Raw genomic sequence first — 21,258 nt, 5'->3', positions numbered from 1 at the left:
AGGAAAGACTTCACGCAGGAAGTAACAACTGAGCAAGTCTGAGAGATGAACAAGTTTACCAGATGGAAAAAAAAATGGAGGAATATTCTAGGTAAGAGGAGTCTCCCGTGCAAAGGCTTAGAATGAAAGCAATTCTTCTCACTGGAGGATGGAGACAGAAGTTAGAGCAGATCGTGAAGGAGCCTGCCAGGAGTTCTGGAATTTATTTTATAGGCAACAGAGAACCAGGCCAAACTTTGAAATAAGGGTATCATGGGGCGCCTGGGTGGCTTGGTTGATTAAGCGTCCGACTTCGGCTCAGGTCATGATCTCACGGTCCGTGAGTTCGAGCCCCGTGTCGGGCTCTGTGCTGACAGCTCAGAGCCTGGAGCCTGTTTCAGATTCTGCGTCTCCCTCTCTCTCTGCCCCTCCCCTGTTCATGCTCTGTCTCTCTCTGTCTCAAAAATAAGTAAACATTAAAAAAAAAATTAAAAAAAAAAATAAAAAAGAAATAAGGGTATCATGAAAGCACATTCTTCTTTCTTCTTCTTCTTCTTCTTCTTCTTCTTCTTCTTCTTCTTCTTCTTCTTCTTCTTCTTCTTCTTTTTGAAAGGTCATTCCGAAGGAAATTTGGACAATTCATTGAGAGGTGAGAGGTAGTGGGTAAAGATCAGGGCCAGAAGAGGGATGAAACCAAGCAAAGACCCCATAGTCAGCGATGAGAACACGGGTTCAGGAACTGTGGTTTCAGGAACAGGAGGTTCTGGGTGCCTGGAGCATATCAGGCGGTGGGAGGAAGAGAGGGTGGTATTAGCAGAAGGAAAAGAAGGCTGCTCCCCTGTGTGTGGGGGTGGGTTGAAGTGGCAAGTTCAAACTCAAGTTAGAGTAGAGCAGAGTAGTCAGGGCCTGGAACATCGCCCTTGCACCTTTTTTATTCCTGAATCCCTGCCCTAGTCCTGGGGCCCAGGAGAGGAGCCTGGGGGTGGAGAGAGGAGAGGAGGGGCTTCACAAATGTTTTCCTGAGTGACACTAGAGAAGGAAAAAAACTCCATTCTCCAGCTAAGCCTTAGTGAGAGTTCGAGAACACAGTACATGGTCAACCAGTCAAGCCGTGTGATGCCTGGCGGTTGGGAGGGAAGCTCTCAGAGGTCAGGCTGCAGACCTGAGATGACTGATGACCTTGAGTGCCAGGCTAAGAAATCCTGGACCCCATCTAGGGTATAGTGGAGAAGGGCCTCCCGAACATACTACACATTTAGAAAACCCTCTTTTTTTCTTTTTTCTTCCTTCCTTCCTTCCTTCCTTCCTTCCTTCCTTCCTTCCTTCCTTCCTTCCTTCCTTCCTTCCTTTTTTTTTTTTCCTTGTAAATGGTTCTCCATAAAGCTTCCAAATCTGAAACTAAGCAAATATGAACTAATCCTATTGCCTGGAACCAGAAGACCCAATTCCTACCGCGAATAGACAGCACCTACCTTACACTGAATGCTCGCTCCCCTTTCTGGGGGCTGTTTGGAAAGAACGGTTGCAAAAAAATAAATAAATAGAAGTAAACAAATAAAAATACCCCCCAATTCACCAATCTCACCAATTCACCAATCTCACCCATCCAACTGGTGAGTTTCGAAGAAATTCAATGCTTCCCAAGGAGAAAATGAAAAGGCCATAACCTCAGACAGAAACCCACACCCATGAGAGCGGCATTTAAAGACCGTCCGTTTTCTGGAACGTCTCCTGTAGCCAAATCCCTGCCGCCCCTCCGTACCCCCCTCCCCCGACCCCGACAACCACCGCCACACATGCTTGGCGGGGTGAGGGCGCGGCATCCCAGGTGAGGGGGCCACCCGGTCCCCGAGGCGCCAGCGGCCTGAGCCCATTCGTCGCCGCCGCAGCCGCAGGGGAGGGAGGGGCCGGGCCAGCCGGGGAAGGGCGGGGGACGCCGGGGAGGCGAGCGCGGCGGGGGTAGGACGCTAAAGCGAGCGACCGGGAGGCAGAGCGCGGCGCGGGGCGGGCGCGCAGGGGCGGGAGCGGCGGGGGCGCGCGCCGACGCGGGGCCAGCCCTGCTTCGCCCGGGTCGCGGGCGGACGCGCGCCGCAGTCGGAGCCTCAGACGCGCGGCGCAGGGGACACCGCGGGGCCGCCGGAGGCCACAGCTCCGTCGGGAACGGACAACGTCCGCGCTCCGGGGAGCCGGGCGGCCGCGCCGGGGCTGAGCGGTGGGCGCGGCGGAAGAACGTGAGTAGCTCCGTGCGCGTCCGGCGGTGACACTCGGTCCTGCTACGGGGCGACGGCTGGAGCGGAGGAGGGCACCGGGGGGCTGCTGTGTTGTCACTCGGACGCCGGCCCGGGGTTCAGCAGAGCGCCCTCCCGGCTGGCAGCGCCGCGCCGCTCTCTGCGGCGGGGCGAACCTGGTGGCCAACTCCCTTCCAACCCTCAGGCCTCGGACGCGCCCGCGGGCGCCGAGCGGGGTGGAGGGGGACGGGCGCCCGGGCGGGGACTCGCCGAAATGCGGCAGCCCTGGCTGGCTCGGGCGGGCCCTTCACCTCCTCCAGTCTGTGGACAACTTCTGCATCCGCGCCCCGCGCTTTCCGGGAAGCCCTGCCTGGGGTCCCTGGGTGGCCAGTTGGGCCTGGGGAGGCTGCTGGGGCCCGGCACGGCGGCTTCCCCGCCATGCACGCGGGGGGCGTAGGGTGTCACGCCACTGTGCCGGCGGGGCGTGGAGCGCAGGTGCCGGGCCGGCGCGCACCGGCGGGTGCGCGTCCGGGTCCCCGCGGACACATCTGGGCGTGGGCATTGTTCGGATGTGCTCACACCTGCGCCGATCTCCGGGCTCCAGGCCGAGCCGACCTCCACTCTCGCCGCCCCAGGGGAGAACTCGGGGAATCTGGGGGAAAGGGAGAGACCGCAAAGGCAGCAGGGTGGGGGCTTTCCGGGGGTTTGTTGGCCCTACAGGTGCGAGTCCTCGGGGTCCCGGCGCTCCGCCCAGCCTCCGGGGGCTGGGACTGTTGGGGCTGGCCCACCGGGGTTTGGGGCTGGCCCAAAAGAGCCCCTTCCCTGCCCGGGCTCCCGGTAGTGGGCTCTGGCAGCCGTTTGGCCCGGGATGCTGTGTTGAGCCGGGAGTGACTGCCGGCTCTGGAGCATCCATCTCGCCGCCAGCGCCATCTGCGCCGTGCGCCGCCCCCGGCCCCCTCCTGGCCGAGCGAGTGGGCGCCGCCGAGTGCTGGTCCCCGGCTGCTCGCCGGCTCGGCGGTTCCCGGCCCGCAACTCCCCGCGCCCAGAGGGGACCGGGGGTGCCGCGGTCGAGTGAGCCGGGGACTCGTCATCACTCCTGGAGCGGTGTACCCTGGGCAGCAGGCGCCGCCAGAGGGTCCTCGGGCCCCGCGGGGCCGGTGAGCCGGTCGCTGGCCTTCCCTCCGGATCCCCTCCCCTGTCGTCCGCTCCGGGCCCTCGGCCGCATCCTCGGTCCCCCGCACGCTCGGGGGGCCGCCCTTGCGCAGCTGCCGACGCCGAGGGAGGGCGCCGAGCGGGGGTGTCTCCTTCCACCCAGCCTCTCTCTTGCCCTCCGCGGAGCTGTTTGTCCTAACAGGGAAATGTTCTTTTCCTTCTCGGTCCCGCATGGTTAACGCGCAGAGATGCAGGTCTGAGAGGCTGGGCGCTTCCTCGCCCGAGGCTCTTGCAGAGAAGTGATGGAGGCGAGTGTAATGGGGCAGGAGGCTTGCGTTCTGCACCAGGAGCTCCCCCTGGGGCTGTCAGCAACGCGGCAGCTACTGAAGTCAGACCTTTGGAGGCTGGGCTGCTTTGGTTTGGGACTGCTTGAGGCTAACCATGCCCTGTTATTAAAATATTGTAATAATAGCTGAAGAGTAAAGGAGACTTTCCGGAAGTACTGAAATGGGTTTAGACCACTGGATACTTTCCACTTTGATGGTAATGAGAGTCCACGTTGTTTGGAGAGCTTCAGATGTACCAGGCGCTGTGCATGGTACACGTATCATCTTCTTTAATTTCCACAACATATGACTACCCTTTTCTTAAAATTAGGAGACGGAGACTTGAGAGGTCAGTTAACTTTCCCAAGGCCACATAGCTAGGAAGCAGGGGAGGGGAGTGGGGGGCAGGAGCAAGGGTGAGTTTTGCCCCTACACATTACCATCCCAGACTGTGAAAATGGGGACTTTTTGGAGGCTTACCGCATTAGTTTAGGGGAACCACCAAGTGATCAGGGACATTATAAGGCCATTCAGTTCTGACTCCCACAGACCTCACAGTAGCAGGCGCTACTGTAAATCAGCAGATTGTATTGTGGAATAGCCTTTTATTGCCTCGTATTGCCCTGGAATTCCTTTACATGTTCTTTTATTCCTGTTAGCTTTTAAGTGCCCTGCTGTTTGCCTAGCCAGTTACAGTCACCGGACTGTTCTTAGTGACGAGATGCCTCTCTGATTACAGAGAGGCTGAGAGGTTCCTGGAACATTGCAATGTTTCAGAAAACTTTTTTCTTTTTTTAATTTTAAGAAAAGGCAAACATTTCCATGTGGCAAACGTTTCTAGTAGCCTCCCCAGTCCCGAATCTCCTTTGTACACTCCTTTGACTGCAGATTTACTCCTCAAATTGGATGTTGAATTTGAATAAGACCCTACTATGACATCTTAGGAAAGTATCCGATATCCTGAGTATTTGACTGTGTGGTGCATTTACAAAGATGCTGCATATTAACTCGTAGAAACAAGAATTTGACCTAAAGTGAGATCAGCTGTTCCTGGAATAGCCTTCAGCATGTTTGTAATTGTGAATTCATTGTGCATTCTTTAAACATTTTTTTAATGTTTTTATTTATTTTTGAAGGAGAGAGAGAGAGAGAGGCAGAGCATGAGTGGGGGAGGAGCAGAGAGAGAGGGAGACACAGAATCCGAAGCAGGCTCCAGGCTCTGAGCTGTCAGCGCAGAGCCCGATGTGGGGCTCGAACCCACAAACTGTGAGATCATGACCTGAGCCAAAGCCAGACGCTCAACCGACTGAGCCACCCAGGCGCCCCTCATTGTACATTCTTAATCCTACTGACTCATGGTCTTCTTTCAGCCTGCTTTGTACTTTATTGCAGGAAAGTTGCAAAACATTTCACGTCATCCAGGAATTTGAGAGCTGTAAGGAACACTGTATCCAAATGTTTTGGTTTCTGAATGAGTACAATGGGGTGCTGAGAGGTCACCCAGCCACCTAATGCCGGGTAGTGATGAGGTCTTTGGACTGAAGGCCAGTCTCCCCACGTGACATCATTTCGTTATTGCAGCAGTGACAGTAAATGAAAAGCAAACTCACCTTTGGCAAAGGTACTTCCTGTGAGGCTGATGTGGCCGCGACAAGGATAGCTGGGGGTATAAGTGCTTCCGAAGCAGGAGAGGGTCCTGTACCTGGGCTACAGAAAACTTCCTAAAGGATCATTTTGAATAACGTTTTCATGTAGGTGTAGTTTTCCTTGTACAACTGGCTGGATAGAAACAGAAATGGCAGATAATGTATTTGCATGTACAAAGGAGCTATTTAATGGAACCCCACAGGATGCTTTTCTGATGAAGAAATACTTTAAGTCATTCATTCATTCATTCATTCATTCATAAATATTTACTGAATGGATAGTCTAGTGTCCTAGACACTGCAGTTCCTGCCTTCAGAGATATTAATTAAGTTTCATTTTTATTTTGAGAGAGAGAGAGAGAGAGAGGGAGGGAGGGAGGGAGGGAGGGAGGGAGAGAAAGGGCACATGCATGGGCAAGGGGCTGAGAGAGGAGAGAGAGAGAATCCCAAGCAGACTCCATGCTGCCGTAGAGTCTGAAGCGGGACTCGATCCCACAAACCGAGATGAAATCGAGAGTTAGTGTTCAACTGACTGAGCCACCCAGGTGCCCCCAGGGAGATTAGTTCCAATGATAACATTAGAAGTATGGCTGCATACTTCTGCACACAGACTCTTTTTTCACGTATCATAAAGGTACAGCTTGATGAACTTGCTCAAACTGAACACACTGAGTGCCCAAATCAAGGAATAGAACATTGTGAACATCTGAGAAAGTCCTCTTGTGGCTCCTACCCGTCATCGCTCGCTCCCTTAAGGGTGAGCACTGAGCCTTATCTGAAGGGTAAGCTGTTTCCCTGAGATTCTCACCAGGAAATCAGAAGGTCTTTGTTTTTTAGTCAGCTGGGGCTGCCATAACCAAATAGCATAGACTGAGTGGTGTAAGGAACAGAACTTTGCTTTCTTCAAGTTCTGGAGTTGGGAATTCTGGGATCAGGGCACCAACATGGGCAGGCTCTAGTGAGGGCTGTTTCCCTGGCTTCCAGATGACCATCTTCCTGCTGTGTGCTCACACATGCTTTCCTCAGTGGATGTGCACCGAGATCTCTGTCTTCCTCTTCTTCTAAGGCCACTGATGCTATTGGATTAGGACCACATCCTTATTACCTCAGTGAACCTTAATTACCTCCCCAGAGCCTTATCTCCAAATACGGTCACATTGGGGGTTAGGTCTTTCACATACGAATTTTGGGGCTCACAGTCCACTCCGTAGCAGTCCTGATTTGCTCGCCTCCATCAGCAGCCTGCGGAGTCTCATCCCCACTTCCAAAGACCAGTTTCCAGCTGACAAGTATGGTAGCTGAAAACAAGGTGAACTAGAAATATAGAGTTTCTGTAGTCTTCTCTAGGAAGTTTTATGTGCTTGCATCCAAACGCTGCTTTAGGTCAGCCCTGAACTGCTGAGGTGATTGGCGAAAAGGAAGTAATTTGAAAATGATTTAAAAAATTATTAAATGCTTTTTAGGTGTATTTTCCTTCCCCTGCTGAAGGAGCCCTGAACCTTTCTGCCAGGTGAGGACAGAGGACACCTGGGGATCTAGGGGCAAGAACAGAGTGGCTAACTTTATCCTTTGTCCGCCAAGGCAAATGAAAAGCCCCTTTAGTTTTGATGAGTCTCTCTTACCATCAGGACTGAAGTTCCTAAGAATAGGAAAATGTGCCAAAACGAATTGACGAACGGTTCGTTTTTCCGCTTAAAATGTGAAGGAGGAGGCTACGTGAAGAAGCTACAGGAACAGCTCTACCTCCAATATCAGGTTGTCTTTAAATTGGGGAGCGGGGCGCCTGGGTGGCTCAGTCGGTTAAGGGTCCGACTTCAGCTCAGCTCATGACCTCGCAGTCTGTAAGTTTGAGCCCCGTGTCGGGCTCTGGGGTGACAGCTCAGAGCCTGGAGCTGCTTCAGATTCTGTGTCTCCCCCTCTCGGCCCCTCCCCCCGCTTGTGCTTTGTCTCTCTCACTCTCAAAAATAAATACACATTAAAAAAAAAAAGATTTAAATGGGGGAGCAAATGTCATGTATTTATTGAAAATGTGATGGTTTCGCCAAGCCACTCTTTTATTGTGATGACGGCTCTAACCATTTTTAACTTTGTAATTTAGTGGCATTAAGTACTTCAAGATGTTTCGCAACCATCACCACTGTCCACCTCCAGAACTTTTTTCACCTTCCCCAGCTATAACTCAATCCCCATGAAGCAATAACTACCCATTCCTCCTCCTCCCAGGCCCTGGCAAGGATCATTCTATTTTCTTGTCTGTGAATTTGACCGTCCTCAGTACCTCGTACGAGTGGGATCCTACAGTCTGTGTCCCTTTTGTGACTGGCTTATTTCACTTAGCATGATGTTTTCAAGGCTCCTCCACGTGTCAGAATTTCCTTCCATTTGAAAGCTGAATAATATGCCGTTGTATGTAATACCACGTGAAAAAAATTTCACTTGTCTGTCACATCATTTTTTTAAAAAATTCATTCATCTGTTGGGCTGTTTCCAGTTTGGGGCTATCGTGAAGAGTGCTGCTATGAACATGGGTGCACAAATACCTTTTTGAGTCATTGCTTTCAGTTCTTTTGGATGTATGCCCAGAAGTGGGATTTCTGGATCGTAAGGTCAAGGCATTGTTTTAATTTTTTGAGGAACCACCGTACTGTTTTGCGCCGCAGATTTACCATTTACATTCCCACCAAGAGAGCACAGGGTTCCAGTTTCTCCACGTATTCACCAACCCTTATTTTCTGTTTCTTTAAAATTTTTTTTAATATTTATTTATTTTTGAGAGAGAGAGACAGAGACACACAGAGCATGAGCGGGAAGGGGCAGAGAGAGGAGACACAGAATCTGAAGCAGGCTCTAGGTTCTGAGCTGTCAGCACAGAGCCCAATGTGGGGCTCGAACTTATGGACCACGAGATCATGACCTGCGCTGAAGTCAGACACTTAACCAACTGAGCCACCCAGGCGCCCTGATTTTCTGTTTTCTTGACAATAGCCATCCTAATGGGTGGAAAGAACTATAGCTGTTACTCTTTAAAGTTATAAATTAATATACTAATTAATTTACCAATATACTATTGATATACCAATATACTATGTGTCATGAACAAGGGTTTCACGACATTTTCTAACTTATTGTTTTAATTTTTTTAATAAGGAGATGCATTTTTTTTTTAATTTTTTTTGAAAGAGAGAGAGATAGGGTGTAAGTAGGGGCTCGAACCCACAAACTGTGAGATCATGACCTGAGCCAAAGTCGGATGCCTAACCGACTGAGCCACCCAGGCGCCCCAGGAGATGTATGGTTTTTAACGAGTAAGGATTGACTCCGTACTTTGCATACAGCATGAAATAGATGCTACGGAACACGTATGTCATCGCCCAGGCTAAGCCAGCATTGGTGAAGGACATTCATGTTATTTTTTTTTAATGTTGAATTAGAGCATACATGTCTGTAGCACAGCTGGGTGAAGTGGCCTTGCTCTGAGGCTAGATGAAATACTAGTATGATTTTATTTTACAGAGAAAAACAACGTTCGCATTTTAACCCAGATCAGGAGCAAATTCGCCTCATATCTGCAAACAGATAGGAATATCCTATTTAGGGATGTGTGGACTTGTGAACTGCAGGTCTGCACTGGGCATTTCTCCCTACCATTGAATCTTCAAAGATGACAGTATAAACCCTCACTACCCAATTATCATTGCTTAGCTGAGCTAATAAAAAAGATGCGGTGTCAACTTAATTGACCTATTTTACTGGCCTACAAGATTGGAATTTCAAATTAGAAAAAGGTAGTTTTGAAAAGTCTGATGGAGGGCTTCCCGCAAGTAACTGAAAAGCTAGTGAATCTAAGAAATGCTGGTGGTAAAGGGAACAAATTTACAAAGGCTAGTGCTCGTCTGCTGCACATACTGTCCAAATGGCTTATTCAGTTCAGAAACAGGAGTGATGAATGCAGCTTGTCTTGTGAGCTCTCTGATCTGCTTCCACAATGCCGTGCCTTAAAAGCACTGTTGAACTCACACGAGAGTGGAAAAGGTATTATCAGACGAAAGGATCCTTTCTAAAATTCTTTTTTTAATTGACCTGTAATCAACATACAACATTTTATTAGTTTCATTTGTACAACATAGCGATTTGATGTTCAGAGACATCTGAAATCCTTATTAAGTGGTGATAGGGCTGGAAAGAATCGTTTGAACATTATCTATCTATCTATCTATCTATCTATCTATCTATGCATCTATCTGTTCATGTGTATATTTAAATTTTATGATGTGTGTCGTATATTGGTTCGAAACCCACTGTAACCACAAACACATATTCCCAAGGCAATCTGAGGGAATCCTGTAGGAGGTCTTCTACTGTGTAATATGCAATGAATTCGATTTATCTTTCTCAAGTGGGCTGAGAGCATTCAAAAAATTCAGTATATGTATTCAGTATGTAGTGATCTTTTCTCCAAATTTCAACTTTAAAGCAATTTCATGCCACTTTTAGATGACCTTGACATTTGAACGGCATGATTTACAAGCATACATTTTTGCCAAACACGACAAGCTCATGTTGAACGCCATTAGCAGATTCTCTCCAAGGGGAGGGGAAAGGAAAAAAAAGGACTAATCTCCCATTAATTATGCCGTAAGGTAGAAGCGGACTGTCGAAAAAGAGTTTCATCCTAGAGTTTTCTTGGACCCTGAGGAAGGATGGCTTGCAAGCAAAAGCTGCTGCCTTCCAAAGCCTGTGCGGCCTTTTAGTCCCTCACCTCAATAGAGAGCTGAAGGGACAAAAGTGAACAAAAGAGGCCTGTTTTGCCTGCCCCACTTGCTGGGCTGTTGTCTTGGCCCTTTTCAGCGAAGGAAGAGGAGGGGGAGCCGGGTCAAAGTTGAAGAACAGTGAAAAGGAATTCAAGCTTCATGTCGAAATTTGAATTATAGCTTCAGTTTGAGTGCTGAGTAGATGAGTGTGAATTGAAATTTCTGAATCTGTGCAAGCTTAAGTGACAGATGGTGTTGGAACAAGGTCCGTAGGGGCTGGATGGCGTATCCACAAAAGTGGCATGCCCGAGCGAGGCACTCGGTAAACATCTAGTTAACCGACGAAAGTTTGAAAACCGTAGGAAGTGCAGTTCGGTGCCGTTCGCTGCATTAAGACATTGGCCTGTGTGAATCCGGGGAGGCCCCTGCGTCTGGCGTGCACTCGGATGCACTTGTTCCCCCTAATTGCATTGCAAATAGTCTTCTTTCCCCTGGAGTATCTACTGGAATAAATACAGAAATGCCCAGTCAGCTCCCCATGTAAAATCTCATTACAGGGTTTTGGTATTGACCACAGATTGTTTTGATACATGACAAGGTAGATAAGTCTGCCCTACATATTGGCGAAGCCGTGTTTTTTCCCACGTGAGTATATCTGGGAAGCGTGATTTCACCTTTCTGCGGGTCCGGTGGGGGTCCATCACGGTTCCACTTGCTACTGAAGTTTTTAATACGGCACATGGTACCCCATTCAGTTCGCTAGGCCAGCATCTGATTTAAAGCATTTCTGAAAGAGAAGTTGGCTGTGGGTAGAGCCAGAATAATAAAACAGCTCCTGGCGAGGTCGAGCTTACTGAAATGTAAGCGAAATCAAAAATAATTTGGGATACTTTGAAATGCTTCCTGGCGTTCCATGAAACCATAATTGGAAAAATTTTGCTTTGGTATCTTTGACCATTCAGATGACTTGATGACATAGTTTTTTCTCCCGATGTTGGTAGCATGATGGGCAACAGCCACTTTTTATGTCATTCAATACATTCAAATATTTCTGTTTTTAGAGAAAGAACATTGACATGGCAACAACATAAAAAATTAGTAGATATTCAGAGATAATTAAAACTGTAATTTAAACAAAAGCAAGTTCACTTCAGAATTGACTGTCTTAATTTATAGCATGTGTTGTAGTTTACATAAACTGTGATACATCATATGTCTCACAAATTGTAATAGCTGGAATACTTTATTTTTAAATGTTTATTTATTTTGAGAGAGAGAGAGAGAGAGTGAGCAGGGGAGGGGCAGAGAGAGAGGGAGCCAAGCAGGCTCCACGGCCATCAGTGCAGAGCCCAATGCAGGGCTCGAACTTAAGAACCATGAGACCATGACCTGACCCAAAACCAAGAGCTCGACACTTAACCGACTGAGCCACCCAGGCACCCCGGTATAGGGTTTTTAAAACTCCATGGCTATTTGTTTCTAGTAACAGTTACCCTGACGCTAATTTAGAGTGGAAGGTAAAATATATCAAGGGTTGATTGCTGTCCTAGGACCATAAAGGGACCCATTAAGCAGCAGGGAGTCGGTGAGTTCATGGTCGGTTTCGTTTGCTGGGACTGGGGCTGGAGGAGCAGAGATCAACGAGGGTGAGAGGGATTCAGAGGGCGGGAAGGCTCAGGTGGGTAATGAGACATCCTGGAGAAGTGTCCTACAGCACAAGGTCCAAGAGAGATTATAAATAATGAGGGGAGAGGAAAGAGCCCCCCTGTAAAGGTAGTAACTTAAAATCTGAAAGAAAGAGAAAGGGATGAGGATAAAAATGTTTGTGGTGACGTCTTGGCAAACGGAGAATAGTCTCCATTTCATAGCATCCAATAGGAAATACTTTAAAGAGATATTTTCTTGTGGTACTTCAGGTCATTGAAATCATTTGACATCATGAAATAGAAATAGCTTATCAATCACCCTGCAAAAATGAAATATGATAATACCCATGCACTGAAAAGAAATGCATTGAGAAGACCTTACTAAGAGTCAAAGCTAGTGTTTTTTCAGAATAACAGGAAAATTCTTAGATCATCTCACCTCTGCAGCTATTTTGTGCTTTTATATACAGATGGCCCCAGCTTGAGAAAATTAGAGATATAAAAATGTGAACTTGCGAAACACATTTGGGATGATATTCACGTTAAACAGGATTCTTTGCTTTGCACAAGGTTTATATGAACTTGTAACTCAGCAAAGTTCATTTCAGGAGCAGCTTTTCGGGGATCTCAGAGTAGACAGATTATTCTATCTCCTCAAAGAGCATAGTGTAATTGACACCAAGTGAAACCCAATCAAATGTGTCTAAATACAAATCCGGAAAGAGGGGGACAGGTGGTAAATGAAGAAAAGTACCTTGCTTGTATGAAAATACTTGATATTTGCGGCAGATAACATTGAGAGACCAAGTCTCTTTTGGTAAAAGGAAGCAGAAAACAAAATACTCATCCAGGCAAGAAAGGCATTTTTGGCCTTGCTCATAATAGAATTCTGTCAGCTTTCCCCAGGTTCGTGACTGTGGAAATCCAGACCCCTTCTGTTCCATGAGGAGCCTGAGCTGTGTTTCCTGTTGTGCATGGTGGTGTGTCTGGAAGGGTCCCGACATTTGATGAATGAGTGAATGCAAGAATGAATGACGGAGTACACGAATATTGCAAAATGTCAAGAGGATTTTTTTTTGTCAGAGGGAATTGGGGAGTTTTGTCCTTGGACTTGGTTCGAAGATACAGACGCCGTCTAGACCACGGGAAATCAAACGTTCATAATTTCAGGCCTGGATTTTGTATGATTGTAATTTGCTTCCTGGTTCTAAATTAGGCAGTCGAGCAGGCAGGTGAAATCATTCAATCCAGAAGGGTACCATTTTTTAAATTGCCGCCGTGGAGCCCTAAGTGACATCTTTGTGACCCCAAAGAGTTGCTCTGTAATTTTCTACCTTTGCTCACGGCAGATGATTCCGGATTTGCACAGGCCTTTCCTTTCCCTTCAGAGTCTGAGGCTGGTGCTTGTCACCTCCCCCTGGAGATCTCTGGGTGGCTGCACACTGATTGAGTGAAGCACTTTCTAAGATTGCTTTCCGCCACCTGAATGTGAAGAAATCAGAAGCGGGGCACACAGGACAGAGATGAAAAGTGGTAAGGCCGGGGTGTGAACCAGACCAGAGAAGCACGCAGGCTGCGGCTTTGGAAGCCAACCTTCTCTCCTTTTGGGTTGGCCGCAGACTGCTCCTACCTGCCGAGTTCTCTATATTCCTGCATGTGCACTGACTTACAGCATGGTCTCCCCCAACCAGTTAGTGGATTGTACAGGGACTGGGTTCAAGGCAATGGGGCCATGTTTGAGAGACACGTAGGGAAAAATTGTATAGGTGTGACATTCGTAATTAATTCAAGTTTGAGAAGTACCAGGCTACTCTGCAAAGACTAAGGAACCTCAGTGTCCTGTACGGCTTTGGAAACGAGGCTCAAGGACGTTTCCTTCTTCAGCTAGAAACTGACGATGAAACACAGACTTTGTCATCGTCCAACCCTACCGCACAAGAGGGTGTAACTATGGCGAATCAAGATAAAAACGAAAGTACTGACAGAAGGTTGGCATCAGTCCGTGTTCTCTTTAGGTAGAAGGCACCTGTCTCGTGTTCACCAGAGTATTCTGACAAGATCGCTTCAGAGATCTGTGTGTCTCTGAAATCCTTAGCAATAACTCTGTCTGCTGGATTTTGAACAGACGTAAGGGTCTCACACTGCGATCTGAGAGATTGATACCCTTTCTAATGCACGGTGGGACTGTTTCCAAAAACCACAAACTACATTCTTAACCGTCAACAAACCATAATAACATATATGCGAAAATCAGACTGCGGCAATGCGATAAAAAAAGGGTGTAAGTTCAGTGAGTACTTTTTTCCAGTTGTATTCAGTAGTCTTTTGAAATCTGATTGTGTTTTATTTCAAGCCATAGCCTCTTCATAATTTTCAAGAGGACGATCAGTAATCTTTTGTGTCAGCCATGACTAACTAGCAACCCCACAAGTCAATAAAGCATGAAACCATTTTAATATATTAAATTCATCCAGCTCACAGACAGCATATGCTTAGGGGCTCGATACAGAGAAACACACACCGTGATGCTTGGGAGCAGGCTTGGATATATACCATTGTTTGTATTTATTCTGTTCCCTTGTGCCCCAGAGGAGAGGTAGGTGCTTAAAGATAGCAGCCACACAGGCGCTATGGAAAACAGTATGGAAGTTCCTCAAAAAATTAAGAATAAAACTGCCATTTGATGCAGCAACCTCCTCTTTTCAGTCACACAGGTGCCATTTAGGGCTCCACCTTGCCAGTTTTAAAAAATGGCACTTTTCTGGATTGAATGATTTCACCTGCCTGCTCGAGTCCCTAATTTAAAACCAGGAAGCGGGGCATCTGTGTGGCTCAGTCGGTTAGGTTAAGCGTCTGACTCTTTTTTTTTTTTTTTTAAGCGTCCGACTCTTGATTTCGGCTCAGGTCATGATGTCAGGGTTGTTGACATTGAGCCCCGCATCCAGCTCTATGCTGAGTGTGGAGCCGGCTTAAGATTCTCTCTCCCTCTCTCTCTGCCCCTCCCCCACTCTCTCATTTTCTCTCTCTCTCTCTCTCTCTCTCTCTCTCTGCACTTCCATGTCCACTGCAGCGTTATTCACAGTAGCCAAGATACAGGGACAACCCAAGTGTCCATCAACAGATGAGCGGATAAAGAAGGTGTGGTATATTTATACAACGGAGTATTATTCAGCCATGAGAAAGAAGGAAATTTGTGACAACATGGAAGAACCCGGAGGGCATTATGCCAAGTGAAATAGGCCAGACAGAGAAAGACAAATACTTCATGGCATCACTTATATGTGAAATTTAAAATAAAGTCAGACTCCTAGAAACAGAGAGGAGAAGGTGGTTGCCCAGAGCTGGGGGTGGGGGAGGTAGGAAGAGGTTGGTAAAAGGGTGCAAATTTTCAACAATTAGGTAAATAATGTCTGAGAATTCAATGCATAATAACATTGGTGACTATTGTTGATAACACTGTTTTGTATAATTAAAATTTGTTAAGACAGTAGAACTTAAGTGTTCTCAACAACAACAACAACAACAACAAAAAGTGAGGTGACGGATGTGTTAAGTAGATAGGGGGATCCTTCCACAGTGTATATGTGTACCAGATATGTGAACTTAAATATCTTACGCTTTTGTTTGTCAATTATACCTCAATAAGGCTAAAAAAAATAATAGTTACCTTTGACCTGAGTGTAGGTAGACACAGAGCTTTAGAAATGGGGGTATGTCATGGATTGAATTGTGTCACCAAATTCAGATGTTGAAGTCCTAACACAGGACCTAAGAGTTTGACCTTATATAGAGATAGGCTCTTTACAGCTAAAATGAGGTCATTGCAGTGGGCTGTAATTCAATATGCCTCGTGTCTTTATAAAAAGAGAAAAGTTGGACACAGGCACAGTGGGGGAACACCATGTGGAGATCAAGTAGAGATCTCCAAGCCAAGAAACGCCCAAGATGGCCAGCCAACCACCGGAAGCTGGGGGAGAGGCATGGAACAGATTCTCCCTCATGGCCCTCAGTAGGAACTAACTCTGCCGACACCTTGCCCTTGGACTTCTAGCCCCCAAACCTGTGAGACGATACAGTCCTGTTGTTTGAGCCACCCAGTCTGTGATGCTTTGTTATGGCAGCTGTAGAAAACCAATGCAATTAAAGGTCTCCTGTTTGTTTCTAAGCCTGTCCCTTACAAAAAAAGGAAGGGTGAAAATAGAGCTCCCCACCACATCTCTATGTTTGGATGTCTGTGTCTCTGTCTCTATATCAATATATTTATATCTATCAGTGCCTACTTTGTGTACCAGAGAAGTATGTGTGTGTAAATCGGTTACTTAGAAAGTCTCTGTACCTTGAATTAAAGCACAGAAATACTGGGAGTGGGTAGGGAGAGTATTTGTTTTATTAACTGGACAGATGTAGGAAGTTGGTAGTTTAAACAGTTGATTACTCTTTTTGATTGTAATCAAGTCAACTCCCAACTTTGACGCCTTTCTCATGTGTAGATTGTCATCACTTGGGATCTTAACGAGGTGTATTTTGTTAAAGGCTCTGCTGCTCCTGGCGGATCAGAAGATGTCTTTTGACTTGGAAAATGATACGGTTGCTGATCTTTCCTGGTGCTGAGGGAAGTGAAAGCTTGGATGAGTGAAAAGCCTGACTAGTTGGTGTGGATGCGGGTTTAGTGGGACAGGGTGAAGGGGGGTTTGCAGCTATCATCAGGCATCACCACTGACTGTTCGGAGATGCAGGGTTGCCAAGTGCTTTCAATCAACTCAAATGTTGGTTTGAATTAATTGGAAACTCTAAAACCGTTTTAGTTGGTCCTTAATGACGTCTGCCCACTTAGTGTGAGTTTCTGTTCAATTTCACTGGCGACAGCCTTGCCTTAGACCTTAAGCTCCTTCCAGGCAGTGTCCTATCAAGGTCACGTGTGGGGCATTTAATGAGCCGCCACACCCAAAGAAGGGCCCGACTGTTGTAAATAAGAGCAAGGAGATGATTTGGTAGGAAGGTTCTTGCTGTGAGCGCCTGGCACTTTTCTGACTCTGACTTTGCGTGACTCATTGATTCCATTTTAATGTGTAAACCATTTTCCCGTTTGGGCTTTCCCCGGGTGATAATGTTCTTCCTTTGCTGCGGACTCGACTTTATTTATGATCCCGTCAGGAGGGACTAATGAAAACCCACCAGTATCTAGCAGGAAATAACTTGGAATCATGACTGTTTCAATTTTGCGGATCCTCACAGCTTCCCTCACTGCAAGGCAGTGAGGCACGAACTGATGGGGTGAAATGTCCAAGACCCTAGACAGGAGCAGAGATCAGGCAGTGGTTTCTTTCTGAAGAACCACTCTCAGTGCAAATCCTTTAGATGTTTTAAATATCTGCCTTCAGGGCACCTGGGCGTCTCAGGCACTTAAGCTTCTGATTTCGGCTCAGGTCACACGATCTCGTGCTCTGTAAGTTTGAGCCCCGCGCCGGGCTCTGTGCCGACAGCTCAGATCCTAGAGCCTGCTTCTGATTCTGTGTGTGTCTCTCTCTCTGCCCCTCTCCCGCTCATGCTGTGTCTCTCTCAAAAGTAAATAAACATTTTAAAAAATTAGAAAAAATATCTGTATTAAGACAATTTTGTGACGATTGTCTGTGAGGTGTGTGGGACCCATTGTAACATTAGGTGTGGACCCACGTTTGTTTGCAAACGTACTCCTATGGAGGTAGCAACGCCAGTGCCAGGATAAATGACCGGCTTTAGATCCATTTTATGAGTTTTGACTTGTGAGCCGGGGTTGTCTTACGTCACGCTCACGCTGAAAATTTTCCAACTCCGGTCAAGCCGAGTCCGTCTCGGGAAAGCAGTCACTGCTGCGGACAATGGAAGGGGACTACGCTGGGGTCGTGGTCGAAGCATACGTTTGAGCCCAGCCCCACCCCTCCTCCCATCTCGTTGGCACAGTCAGGAGAGGGGCGAGTGATGAATATGCATGTGTCCCACACCTGTGACGGAGAGCTCCTCCGTCAGGGAATAGCAGGGGATCAGTTACTTGAAATGGACGGCTCGCGGCAGCTGCAGTCTGTGGCCCTGCGGGCTCCCTGCCCTGCGCTGACAGCTGCACGGCACATCCTGCCGTCACACCACCTCAGCCACCTCCATCCCAGAGAAGGGCCGAGCCCCCTCATCCCCGGGCATTTCTTCCTGGGCAGTCTGCTCCTGAGGTGGTGCAGACCGAGAGGCCTCTCCGAATTTTAGGCAACGAGGTCCCAGTGATTTTACAACTTTTCTACCAATCGGTAACACGAATTCACAACACTCGTGGGTTGCTTAACTGTAGAGAACACCTTCATGAAGTATCTCTTCTCATCCTTACAACCCTTGATGTTCCAGGGCAGCACTTTTTTTTTTTTTTCTGTAAAGGGCAGGGAATAGATATTCTAGATTTTGTAGGTCATGTCACCCCCTCCCCAGTCATAGACGATATGTAAGTGAATGGGCATTTCCGTGTTTTCATAAAACTCTCCTTACAAAATAGGTAGTGGCCGGCTTTGGCTGGTGGGGCATAGTTTGCCAACCCCTACTTTATGTTATTATACCCATTTTATCAATAAGGAAACTGAGGCTTAGGGAGTTTAAGGAACGGGTCAGAATAGCACAGCTGTTAAGTTGCACAACTGGGATTCTAACCCAAGGGGTCTGAGCCCCCTATCCCTTAGTCTTGACCCCAATGAGCTACTATTATCCTGCCATGAGAAATGACAAGGAGTGGAATTTTAGTTTCCACATGCTGTGAGTTAGAGATTATGACCCAGACATCTACGAGAGACATTTGTTTCCCTTAGAAATGATGTATAGGATGCGGCACCTGGGTGGCTCTGTCAGTTGAGTGTCTGACTTCAGCTCAGGTCATGATCTCATGGCTCGTGAGTTCGAGCCCTGCATCGGGCTCTGTGCTGACGGCTCAGAGCCTGAGCCTGCTTCGGATTCTGTGTCTCCCTCTCTCTCTGCCCCTCCCCCACTCATGCTCTGTCTCTCTCCCTCTCTGTCTCAAAAATAAACATACAAAAAAATGATGTATGGGGGGGTGCCTGGGTGGCTCAGTCGGTTAAGCATTCTACTTCCGCTCAGGTCATGATCTCATCGTGCCCCACATTGGGCTTTACAGAGCCTGCTTGGGATTCTCTCCCTCCCTCTCTCTCTGCCCCTCCCCAGCTCTCATTCCCTCTCTCAAAATAAATAAATAAACTTCAAAAAAAAAAATTGTCTGTAGGGGAGAACATCAAACCATGTCCTCAAGATGCTATTTAGGTAAATGTAGATTGTTTAATCTATAGCACATTCAAGTAATGGGACCACATCCTTGAATAATGAATAAAGCTTTTAAGATTCTCCAAGTGACCTGATGTTGTGGCCATTGTCATCAATAGGATTGCAGAAGGAAAAGTACTCTAATTAAAAAAAAAAATGAAAATTATTACTTTTTAAAATTTGCTTACACATTGATGGCCCATGTGTTGTGTAGTAAGATAACTTTGGCAAAGTCCCAAGAAGGATTTTTTTTTTTTTTTTTTGAGAGAGTGTTCGTGTGAGTGAGGGAGGAGGGTAGAGGGAGAGTGGGAGAGAGAATCTTAAGCAGGCTCCACACTGATTATCCCACAATCCTGGAATCATGACCTGAGCTGAAATCAAGAGTTGGTGACTCAACTGACTGAGCCACCCAGGCACCCCATGATTTTTATTTTCACAAAAACTAATTATGCAGAAGAGTTCCTTCTGCATTTAATATAAAACCTTTGAATGAGAATTTTAAGTAGTTTTCCTTTTTTTTAACTTGTTTTATATTTTATTTTTTTTTTTAATTTACATCCAAATTAGCATATAGTGCAACAATGATTTCAGGAGTAGATTCTTTAGTGCCCCTTACCCATTTAGCCCATCCCCCCGTCCCACAACCCCTCCTGTAACTTACCCTCAGTTTGGTCTCCATATTTATGAATTTCTTCTGTTTTGTCCCCCTTCCTGTTTTTATATTATTTTTGTTTCCCTTCCCTTATGTTCATCGGTTTTGTCTCTTAAAGTCCTCATATGAGTGAAGTCATATGATATTTGTCTTTCTCTGAGTGACTCATTTCACTTAGCATAATACCCTCCATTTCCATCCGCGTAGTTGCAAATGGCAAGATTTCATTCTTTTTGATTGCCAAGTAATACTCCATTCATATATATATACACCACATCTTCTTTATCCATTCATCCATCGATGGACATTTGGGCTCTTTCCATACTTTGGCTATTGTCGATAATGCGGCTATAAACATGGGGGGGCATGTGTCCCTTCCAGACAGCACACCTGTATCCCGTGGATAAATGCCTAGAAGTGCAATTTCTGGGTCGTAGGGCAGTTCTATTTTTAGGTTTTGGAGGAACCTCCATGCTGTTTTCCAGAGTGGCTGCACCAGCTTGCATTCCCAAACAGTTTTTATTTTCTGAGATGGACAGCTCCTTTTGTGTTTTATTTCCATGGTAACAGTTATGTTTCTACTTGAGAACAACACCTACCAGATAACCATCCAGTTGACATTGTTGGGCACGCCCTTAGGGACTCTGCAGGGCGTCGTTGTGTCGAAATAGCCTCTGAAGCAGAATTACACAGGCTTGCTGTGTTGTTTTATACAGCCAGCTCTATTTAAGGCTGAAGGTTCTTAGAATAAAGGACCAAAGTTAGGAAACATTTAGTTTTAGGCTTCAGTTCAGCACACAGAAAATACCATGACCTGCCAGACTTCAAAGACGTTCCCAGGACATCCTAAAGAGCTCCAGAACTCACAGTTCCTGACCTCTGGGTGAGTGAAATTTTAGGAAGTATGCGGCTGGCAAAATGGAGGCTTCATGTGACTCAACATTGTTGCTGGTACTTTGTTTGAGGGCAACTCAAAATGGAGCCACTCCCTGGTGGAGAAATCAGAGAAAGGAAACCGTCCCAGGGAGGTAATCCTAGTCTGTCTTTGGAAGTCTTTGAATTTAAGTGAGCCTCTATTCATCACTAACAAAGCTGAGGGAGGAATAAAACCCAACTAGGGAAAAGTTGACTGCGTGTTCGTGGGACGTGGTTACTGTGAATTAATTGGCATAACAAATTACAAAGGGCATGGTCGATAAATGTGGAAAAAAACTTTCTGTTGAATCATTTCCTAGAAACGATGGTCCTAGGCTTCATTCATTTAGTTGAAAAACAAAAATGTAGCCCAAATTAAAAAAATGGAATTATGGTGCTATAGACAACTTTTTATTTTTCGTGGCATTTGATTTTTTACAGTGGTCTTGAGGTATAACTTAGACATGGTAAAGTCTGTCCAGGGTAAGTGTACTATTCAGTGATTTTGTGAACATAAATTTATAAATGGTGCAGTTGTAGTAAGCAGATTTGTAAGATCACCTCTAGGAGTCTTTCTCCTGGATGCATACCCTGTGTGATACCCTCTTTAAATGTGCATGGTACCTGTGAAGATGGTGAAATGTTACTCCCATGATCAGGGAGTAACGTATTAGAC

The 21,258-nt window shown here is 46.7% G+C and overlaps 1 protein-coding gene and 1 long non-coding RNA gene across 3 annotated transcripts in view; one reads left to right on the top strand and one right to left on the bottom strand.

Annotated features, from left to right (window-relative positions):
- Positions 1-552: 552 nt before the first annotated feature.
- Positions 553-1,694, bottom strand: LOC147583332 (uncharacterized). The gene is made up of 3 exons (XR_015243045.1): positions 1,582-1,694; positions 1,452-1,484; positions 553-750 (listed from the first exon to the last, which is right to left on the bottom strand). It is a non-coding gene; the product is annotated as an uncharacterized LOC147583332 (long non-coding RNA).
- A 367-nt stretch (positions 1,695-2,061) lies between these two features.
- The window catches only part of NRCAM (neuronal cell adhesion molecule), a 288,233-nt gene continuing 269,036 nt past the window's right edge, over positions 2,062-21,258 (top strand). For both annotated transcript variants that reach the window (XM_086696976.1, XM_086696975.1), the window contains exon 1: positions 2,062-2,210. The gene's annotated coding sequence lies outside the window, so the exon portion shown is untranslated. The remainder of the gene's footprint in view (positions 2,211-21,258) is intronic.

The sequence above is a fragment of the Puma concolor genome, chromosome A2 (genome assembly GCF_028749965.1).
Source record: "Puma concolor isolate L17-30 chromosome A2, mPumCon1.1.hap2, whole genome shotgun sequence".
In the NCBI taxonomy this organism is placed as follows: Eukaryota; Metazoa; Chordata; class Mammalia; order Carnivora; family Felidae; genus Puma; species Puma concolor.
This window is presented reverse-complemented; position numbering and strand designations above follow the sequence as displayed.